Here is a 7,534-nt window from a genome sequence, read left to right on the forward strand (position 1 = left end):
GGAGGGAGCCTCTCACCAGCAGAGTTGTGGGAAATTCATGGTGGAGGTAGCCTGTAACCAGCAGAGTTTTGGGAAATCAGGCTGGAGGGAGCCTGTAACCAGCGGAGTTTTGGGAAATCAGGCTGGAGGGAGCCTCTAACCAGCAGAGTTTTGGGAAATCAGGGTGGAGGGAGCCTGTAACCAGCAGAGTTTTTGGAAATTCATGGTGGAGACAGCCTCTAACCAGCCGAATTTTGGGAAATTCATGGTGGAAGGAGCCTCTAACCAGCAGAGTTTTGGGAAAATCATGGTGGAGGGAGCCTCTAACCAGCAGAGTTTTGGGAAATCAGGGTGGAGGGGGCCTGTAACCAGCAGAGTTTTGGGAAATTCATGGTGGAGGGAGCCTCTAACCAGCCGAATTTTGGGAAATCAGGGTGGAGGGAGCCTCTAACCAGCCGAGTTTTGGGAAATTCATGGTGGAGGGAGCCTCTAACCAGCCGAGTTTTGGGAAATTCATGGTGGAGGGAGCCTCTAACCAGCAGAGTTGTGGGAAATTCATGGTGGAGGTAGCCTCCAACCAGCAGAGTTTTGGGAAATTCATGGTGGATGGAGCCTCTAACCAGACGAATTATGGGAAATCAGGGTGGAGGGAGCCTCTAACCAGCAGAGTTGTGGGAAATTCATGGTGGAGGTAGCCTGTAACCAGCAGAGTTTTGGGAAATCAGGCTGGAGGGAGCCTGTAACCAGCAGAGTTTTGGGAAATCAGGCTGGAGGGAGCCTCTAACCAGCAGAGTTTTGGGAAATCAGGGTGGAGGGAGCCTGTAACCAGCAGAGTTCTTGGAAATTCATGGTGGAGGGAGCCTCTAACCAGCCGAGTTTTGGGAAATTCATGGTGGAAGGAGCCTCTAACCAGCAGAGTTGTGGGAAAATCATGGTGGAGGGAGCCTCTAACCAGCAGAGTTTTGGGAAATCAGGGTGGAGGGGGCCTGTAACCAGCAGAGTTTTGGGAAATTCATGGTGGAGGGAGCCTCTAACCAGCCGAATTTTGGGAAATCAGGGTGGAGGGAGCCTCTAACCAGCCGAGTTTTGGGAAATTCATGGTGGAGGGAGCCTCTAACCAGCCGAGTTTTGGGAAATTCATGGTGGAGGGAGCCTCTAACCAGCAGAGTTGTGGGAAATTCATGGTGGAGGTAGCCTCCAACCAGCAGAGTTTTGGGAAATTCATGGTGGATGGAGCCTCTAACCAGACGAATTATGGGAAATCAGGGTGGAAGGAGCCTCTAACCAGCAGAGTTGTGGGAAATTCATGGTGGAGGGAGCCTGTAACCAGCAGAGTTTTGGGAAATCAGGCTGGAGGGAGCCTCTAACCAGCAGAGTTTTGGGAAATCAGAGTGGAGGGAGCCTGTAACCAGCAGAGTTTTTGGAAATTCATGGTGGAGGGAGCCTCTAACCAGCCGAGTTTTGGGAAATTCATGGTGGAAGGAGCCTCTAACCAGCAGAGTTGTGGGAAAATCATGGTGGAAGGAGCCTCTAACCAGCAGAGTTTTGGGAAATCAGGGTGGAGGGGGCCTGTAACCAGCAGAGTTTTGGGAAATTCATGGTGGAGGGAGCCTCTCACCAGCCGAATTTTGGGAAATTCATGGTGGAGGGAGCCTCTAACCAGCCGAGTTTTGGGAAATTCATGGTGGAGGGAGCCTCTAACCAGCAGAGTTGTGGGAAATTCATGGTGGAGGTAGCCTCCAACCAGCAGAGTTTTGGGAAATTCATGGTGGATGGAGCCTCTAACCAGACGAATTATGGGAAATCAGGGTGGAGGGAGCCTCTAACCAGACGAATTATGGGAAATCAGGGTGGAGGGAGCCTCTAACCAGCCGAGTTTTGGGAAATTCATGGTGGAGGGAGCCTCTAACCAGCCGAATTTTGGGAAATCAGGGTGGAGGGAGCCTCTAACCAGACGAATTATGGGAAATCAGGGTGGAGGGAGCCTCTAACCAGCAGAGTTTTGGGAAATCAGGGTGGAGGGAGCCTCTAACCAGCAGAGTTTTGGGAAATCAGGGTGGAGGGAGCCTCTAACCAGCAGAGTTTTAGGAAATTCATGGTGGAGGGAGCCTCTAATCAGCCGAGTTTTGGGAAATTCATGGTGGAGGGAGCCTCTAACCAGCAGAGTTTTGGGAAATTCATGGTGGAAGGAGCCTCTAACCAGCAGAGATGTGGGAAATCAGGGTGGAGGGAGCCTCTAACCAGCCGAGTTTTGGGAAATTCATGGTGGAAGGAGCCTCTAACCAGCAGAGTTGTGGGAAATTCATGGTGGAGGTAGCCTCTAACCAGCCGAGTTTTGGGAAATTCATGGTGGAGGGAGCCTCTAACCAGCCGAATTTTGGGAAATCAGGGTGGAGGGAGCCTCTAACCAGCAGAGTTTTGGGAAATTCATGTTGGAGGGAGCCTCTAACCAGCAGAGTTTTGGGAAATCAGGGTGGAGGGAGCCTCTAACCAGCAGAGTTTTGGGAAATCAGGGTGGAGGGAGCCTCTAACCAGCAGAGTTTTAGGAAATTCATGGTGGAGGGAGCCTCTAATCAGCCGAGTTTTGGGAAATTCATGGTGGAGGAAGCCTCTAACCAGCCGAGTTTTGGGAAATTCATGGTGGAAGGAGCCTCTAACCAGCAGAGATGTGGGAAATCAGGGTGGAGGGAGCCTCTAACCAGCCGAGTTTTGGGAAATTCATGGTGGAAGGAGCCTCTAACCAGTAGAGTTGTGGGAAATCAGGGTGGAGGGAGCCTCCAACCAGCAGAGTTTTGGGAAATTCATGGTGTAGGTAGCCTCCAACCAGCAGAGTTTTGGGAAATTCATGGTGGAGGGAGCCTCTAACCAGCAGAGTTGTGGGAAATCAGGGTGGAGGGAGCCTCTAACCAGCAGAGTTTAGGGAAATCAGGGTGGAGGGAGCCACTAACCAGCCGAGTTGTGGGAAATCAGGGTGGAGGGAGCCTCTAACCAGCAGAGTTTAGGGAAATCAGGGTGGAGGGAGCCACTAACCAGCAGAGTTTAGGGAAATCAGGGTGGAGGGAGCCTCTAACCAGCAGAGTTTTGTGAAATTCATAGTGGAGGTAGACTCCAACCAGCAGAGTTTTGGGAAATTCATGGTGGAGGGAGCCTCTAACCAGCAGAGTTGTGGGAAATCAGGGTAGAGGGAGCCTCTAACCAGCAGAGTTGTGGGAAATCAGGGTGGAGGTAGCCTCCAACCAGCAGAGTTTTGGGAAATTCATGGTGGAGGGAGCCTCTAACCAGCAGAGTTGTGGGAAATCAGGGTGGAGGGAGCCTCTAACCAGCAGAGTTGTGGGAAATCAGGGTAGAGGGAGCCTCTAACCAGCAGAGTTGTGGGAAATCAGGGTGGAGGTAGCCTCCAACCAGCAGAGTTTTGGGAAATTCATGGTGGAGGGAGCCTCTAACCAGCAGAGTTGGTGAAAATCAGGGTGGAGGGAGCCTCTAACCAGCAGTTTTTGGAAATCAGGGTGGAGGGAGCCTAGTAGGAGCAGAATTGTGCAACGCTTATGGTGGATGAGTATGAGGATGAGGAGGAATTGGAGAGGTTGACACAGACATGGAGTTTCATGTTGGGGTGCTTTACACAGGTGGGCACGAAAATGAAGGCTCTATCCAGTGGTGGTTCATTTTTATCAAAGTGAGCCGGTCGGCACTCTCAGCTGACAGACGGATGCGCTTGTCAGTGATGATGCCACCGGCTGCACTGAACACCCTCTCAGATTGGACGCTGGCGGCAGGACAGGACAGCACCTCCAATTCATATAGGGCAAGTTCAAGCCACAGGTCCAACTTCTACACCCAATACGTGTAGGGCGCAGAGGGATCAGAGAGGACAGGGCTGTGGTCGGAAAGGTATTCCCGCAACATGCGCCTATACTCACGCCTGGTGACACTAGGACCCTCAGTGGCGGTACTTTGGTGAGGGGGTGCCATCAAGGTGTTTTGGGAAATTCATGGTGGAGGGAGCCTCTAACCAGCAGAGTTGTCCTCCATGATTTTAACAATACGCTTGTCAGTTGTAAAGCACCCCAACATGAACTCAGCCATGTCTGCCACAGTGTTAGTTGGCATGACTCCTTTGGCCCCACCGGAAAGTTCAATCTCCATTTCCTCCTCATCCTCCATGTCTACCCATCCGCGCTGCAACAATGGGACGATTCGAAGTTGCCCGGAAGCCTCCTGTATCACCATCACATCATCGGACAACTCTTCTTCCTCCTCCTCCTCCTCCATTAAACGCAGTGAAGCGGACAGATGTGTGGACCTACTCTCCAGCTGTGACGGATCGGATGCTATCCCTGACTCCTCTGTGTGATCTGAGTTATCCCTGATGTCAATCAGGGATTCTCTCAGAACACACAAGAGCGGGATTGTAAGGCTCACCATCGCATCCTCAGAGCTCACCCTCCTTGTGGACTCCTCAAACACCCGATGTCACAAAGGTCTCTCATCCATGGCCACTCATGGCTGAGAAACTGAGGCAGCTGACTTTGTGGCACCCTAGGGTTTTGTAGCTGGTATTCCATCAAAGGTCTCTGCTGCTCAACCACTCTACTCAACATCTGAAACGTTGAGTTCCAGCGTGTGGGGACGTCGCACAAAAGCCGGTGTTGTGGCACATGCAGGCATTGCTGGAGTGATTTTAAGCTAGCAGCGGCTACTGTTGACTTGCGAAAGTGGGCGCACATGCGCCGCACTTTAACCGGTAGCTCTGGAACATTTGGGTAGCTCTTTAAAAAACATTGCACCACTAGGTTGAAGACATGGGCCAGGCATGGAACATGTTGGAGTCCGGCAAGCTCCAGAGCTGCTACCAGGTTCCGGCCGTTATCACAAACGACCATGCCTGGGCCCAGGTGCAGCGGCTCAAACCATATTGCCGTCTCATCGAGGACGGCATCCCTCACCTCGGAGGAGAAGTAGTGACGGCTAGGGACGGCATAGCGAGGTGCCACAGTTGCCATCAGGTCCAGTTAGGCGGGAGTTTCAACAAGCCGGAACGCCAACCTCTCCTGGGCCAGCAGTTTAGCGATGTTGGCGTTCTAGGCTTGCGTGGGTGGTTAGCGGTGTATTTCTGCCGGCGCTCCAATGTTTGAGAGATGGTGGGTTGTTGTAAAGAAGCGCCTGATGGTGCCTTTGAAGGTGCAGGAGAAGGAGATAAGACAGGAACAGGGGAGGATGAGGGAGAAGTCAACAAAGTGGCGGAGGCAGATGAAGTGGTGTCCTGGCTCGTCCTCTGGAGTGCATCGCCAGCACTGTGAGCAGTGGCAGAGGCAGTGGCGTGAACAGCGGGCGACGTTTGTCCTGCCGTTGCAGTCTGCCACTGATTCCAGTGCTTGGATTCCAAATGACGGTGCATTGAAGTGGTGGACAGGTTGCTCTTCTCAGAGCCCCTAGTCAATTTCGAGAGGCAAATGGTGCAGACAACACTATATCTGTCCTCGGCGCATTCCTCGAAAAAACTCCACACCTTCGAGAAACGTGCCCTCAAGGTGGGAGTTTTTTGGGGCTGGGTACAAACTGGAACATCTTGGGAGATTCCGGGTGTGGCCTGGCTTCACCTAAGCTGCTGACCTCTGCCTCTAGCTACCCTTTTTGGTGCTGCACCTGCCTCAACATCCACACTACTTTCCCCGCTTGACATCCCCCCTGTCCAGGTCGGGTCAGTGTCCTCATCATCCACCACCTCCTCTCCCAACTCCCGTCTCACCTCCTCCTCCTGCACAACGCTCATGTCAACTGGCTGCCCTGACGGCAACTGTGTCTCGTCGTCGTCGATGAGGGTGGGTTGCTGGTCATCCGCCACCAAATCGACTGGAGATGGAGGAGGCTCCAGTGTTTGAGCATCTGGACACAGATACTCGTCTGCTAGCTCCGTGGAATCGCAAAATGGAGGGGCAAGTTGAGGGACAGTGAAAGGAGCGGAGAACAGCTCCGGGGAGCTGGGAAAGTTGGGGTTATTGTTCTGGGAAGATTGGGAGGAAGGAGGACAAGACTGTTGGGTAGGAGGAGGAGAGGAGGTAGAGGCTGACTGGCTGGTGGACAATGTGCTGTAAGAGTTATCCGACAGCCATTGCAAGACCTGTTCCTGGTTCCTGTAATAAAACCCACAGCCTGAGCCTACGGCGGCGTCATTGGCCCCATTGTGTCTGGGGATCATCGACAAACAAGGCTGAACCTTCCTTTGGTTTTACGCCTTCGGGTTCTTCAGGACTTGAGTTTGGAGAGACATCCGAGCAGAAAACTGTCTCAAATTCCTCTCCAGATTACGCCATGTGAACCGAGCCTTATGGGAATGGTCGCCATTTTAGGCTTCTTTGTAATAGTTTCTTTATACAAGTTCTCTGCTCTCTTAGATATTCAGCAATCATTGTTATCAGTCATTTCTGCTTCAAGGAACGCAGGAAAGACACAGATTTTGTTCTCCCGGTATCCCCCAACCCAAATCCCACACTCCTATGAATATGATGACATCATCACATCAAGTCTCTTATAGTAACAACCACAATTTCAGGAGGACCTCTCCCCCCTCCTGACATAGTGTTACCCCTGGAACAGCAGAGAATCCTGTGTAACTCTCTGTAAGCTTGTTCCTCTGTTAGGCCTCCTAGAAATTTTGGAATAAATTGACAACATGATCTTCCCGATCTCCTTGTGCAAGGGATGCGTCTGTGCATCGCGCTGATTGGACAGTGTCAGAGCGTATAGGGACAACCCACCTGGCAATACCAGGGAGGATTAACAGAGGAACAAAATAACATAGAGCTATAAGAGAAGATGCTCCAGAAGATTTCATGGAAAATACAAGTATTTACTGAAACAGCATGTAAGGAGAGTCGAGAAAGGGGTGCGGGCTCCGTTGTACAGTCTCAGGCCCCTTTCCTTCCCATGCTGAGTATTGGACTCGCATGAGGCTGAGACCAACCAGTGGCCCAGATATGTCCGTTATACCGGGCCCTTCCAGTGACCACTGAGGCCAATGATTGGTTTCTGGGACCCCACAAGTCCCTGCATTGAAGAGAACTGGGATCGGGTCTGTAGTGTATAATGGAGTGCCGGGGATGGGCGAGTGGGACTTTTTTGTTGTTTTCCATTCACACTGCTCATCCTTGAGTCTTCTATAATGGACAGCCCCTTTAAGACACCGGTAAGCTAAAAGTCAAACTGTATATTTGGATACCAAGCACATCTGGTCGCTCAATCCTACAAACCCTGCGACCACTGTATGTAGAGGTTTGTACGATGTTGGTCTGGAGCGTACGGGCAGACGCTGGACAGGGACGGGAGGGATTTTCGGGGTTATACAAATCTTCAGTCTTCATAGTCAATGTTTTTCTTAGAAATGGTGTTACCAATGTTTCTATGGGATCTGTTGTCTCCTGTAATGGCGGCTTTCAGGACATCAGATGGTCCATTCACCTCCACTCATTCCATATGTTAATGGCGTATTCTTATAAAGGAATCACAATTAACAGAGACGGAAATCAGACTTATAATACGATTCTCATTCCTTGGA

Source organism: Leptodactylus fuscus, unplaced genomic scaffold (assembly GCF_031893055.1).
Source record: "Leptodactylus fuscus isolate aLepFus1 unplaced genomic scaffold, aLepFus1.hap2 HAP2_SCAFFOLD_66, whole genome shotgun sequence".
NCBI classification, from domain to species: domain Eukaryota; kingdom Metazoa; phylum Chordata; class Amphibia; order Anura; family Leptodactylidae; genus Leptodactylus; species Leptodactylus fuscus.